Source organism: Carlito syrichta, unplaced genomic scaffold, assembly GCF_000164805.1.
Source record: "Carlito syrichta isolate Samal-C Ts95f unplaced genomic scaffold, Tarsius_syrichta-2.0.1 Scaffold135764, whole genome shotgun sequence".
Taxonomy (NCBI): Eukaryota; Metazoa; Chordata; class Mammalia; order Primates; family Tarsiidae; genus Carlito; species Carlito syrichta.
In genome coordinates, this window is record NW_007079860.1 from 285927 (window position 1) to 288834 (window position 2908).

Sequence of the window (2908 nt, forward strand, 5' to 3'; positions counted from 1 at the left end):
TCTTTTTAATATATTGATGACTACAGCCTTTGAAAATTAATGTATTTTTTAACAAAGTTTAAAAAGAAAATGTTTGATGTATTTCAGGATCTGCTGACTTAAGCTAATATAAATATAATTATTTTAGATAGTTTTTCAAGTTTTAAGAGATCAATATTGTTTTTGAGCTAATTTAAGTGGTTTTATAAGCAGTTAAGAATGCCAGGTGTCAGTATAGTTTTAATGTCTCTTAATTAACTTCTTCTGTAAAAGGAATATTTTTCTATTTTTTCAGAAATTTTATCACCTATAAAATCATTCCACTCGTGCTTAAAAATATCTAAACTTGAAGTTTGAAATTATGAAAAAAATCTCTATTTGCTTCTTTTAATTTTAGTTTAGAATTTGTCACTGTATAAATGAGTAATAGAATTCTTACTTTAAAAATGATTGTTTTTCATTTCTTATGAATGCAGCATGGTCTTTCATGTTAGAATAAAATTAATTCCCTTTAACCACTTCACTTTCTTTTCTAAGATATGGTGATTCCAGTAACCAGCTCCTCATCATCTACACTAATTTTAGAAAACCAAATACTCTGAATGATAAGCATTGGCAGCTGGCTGAGGGATTTGATTTTTGCTTTCTCCTGGAAAGTAATTAGATTACTGAAATAAAGCTATTTCATCCATTTCCTTGGTCAATTTTGGGAGCATTCAGAACAGCTAAAGAAAGATACCTTTGTTTTGGCTCATGTGTTTATCAAAATGAATGCTTCCCTTTACACATTATCTTTAGACTGATATTCAGATTAAGTTGATTTTAGCCGTACAATATGAAAGGAAGACAAATGGTATGTTATTTTAAAAACAGTAATAAGGCTCATGTTTATAACTATTCTTAACTTGAATGTTAGATGATAAACTGCCTATTTTTAGGAGCATACCACAGTAAGATATGTTAAATTAAATGTGGAGGAAAACTGGATGGCATCCCTGGACATATCCCAAGGTAGGTTAAACTTTAGAGATACATGAATTAAAGATGGCAACTAAATCTTGTTTGAGCCTGAATGCTTCTTTTTCTTTCCATTAAAGTAGTGGTTTTCAACTTTATTAGTACTGGAGCCCATTCTTCAAATTAAATAAAAATGATATGCACTGGAAGATAGTCCAAGTCCCCTATACATACTCACTTTCTATTCACCCAACACAACACTTTAGTCTTTGCCAAACTTCTTGTGATTCTTATTTAAAACCCATTGTTGTAGTATATTGTTTGGCTTAGCTAGCCCTTCAAAAATGAGGATATTTCTCTAAAAAATCTATAGAGTGTTGTCTTAAAAATAGGAACATCTGGAAACTTTGTGCATCTCTTTCAAAATAGAACTGTTTGACCAGAGACAACTAGGGTTTCTCTATCTGGACAGGGCACATGAGCTCCACCAAGTCATTGCCATTCCCTACTGTATTCATGCCAGGCCATGAAAGCATTTGAGTGTGTTCCTTCAATGCAGATAACGTATAGTTCACAAACTTCCACATATAAACTGCATCATAAACTCACTGTTTTCCTAGTCAGTCCCTTGATACTGAGAAGGTTTTATGATTCCAAAGTCTTGTAATTTTGCAGAGTATTGTTATAAACATATATTTTGAAACTGAAAGAAAATGTATAACCTCTAGGAATATTCAGCATTACGTCAAATATACACACATATCATCTGACACGTGCCACTACATCATTATGGAAGGGCAAAGGGATAACCAATTTAACATAGGTGGAAAAATATTTTATCAAATAAACAAAATAGAATTATAAAAGTTCAAGGTCATTCAAGGGAGACATTGCTCTGACAAAAAAGCGTAGTAGATTGCTTAACCATTAAATTTGTTACGGTTTTCTATAAACTAAAACCGAACAGAGCTGACATTGTTAATTTTGAGTGCTCATTCTACCTTATTCTATTGTTTCCCTGTGGCATTGTTGATTTCTTGCAACCATCTAATCACTTCCCATCTAATCTGCCTCTTATCTCCTTTTGTGAGGCTCAGTAGGAGTTCCACACCAGAGATGTCTTTAAGCCACCTAATGTAACTGTTCTTTAGTAAAATGACCCTTTTAATTCTCTTGTATATGTGCAGTTATTAGCAACCTCGGTCCATTCCTGGAACTAACACTTTTGAAGCTAAAGCTGGGTCAATGTTCCTGATTCCCCTATAGTGGTACATTTATTATGGGCCATGATCTTTTTTCTGATATTTATCAGTTTTTAAATTTATTTTTCCTTCAGTGAAGTGTGATGACTACATTTTAGTCTTTTTTTCTCCAAAAAGTATCCTTTCTTTGATTAGATATGTTAGGAAAGCATGTTATCCTACTGTACAATCTTACTCTTATCCTGATATAGGATAGGAAGAAAGAAATTCAATTCTTTCTTTAGACTCTCCTTCAAAAGTGCACAAAGGCACTAAAGAATACTCTCCATTCTCCAAACTTCAGTCATAGTCTAAAAACAAACAAAAACAAAAATAACTCATTGCATCTATTAGCCTGTTGGCAGCTGCTTCCTTGTGTTGCTTGGGTTCCCGAAATGTCCAGTGAACTTGGGTATCTCAGCACCTAGAATACACAGTGGAGCCACCCTCTCTGAGGTATAGCCACATTCTCCAACAACTGATGCAGGGTGTAACTTGGCTCTTTCCTGGGTTGCTTTTTGTACTGGACCATCTGTTCATTCATTGATTTGTTGATAAGTCAGTTTATTGATTACCTACCATGTGTTTGCTAATATTCTAAGGCATTGGCATTTCAATATAAACAACACAGACTAAATTCTGGCTTTCTTGGCATTGGATTCTAATGAGAAGAAATAGACAAGCAACAAATAATTATATAAAATGTCAGGTAGGGTGATAAATGTGATGAA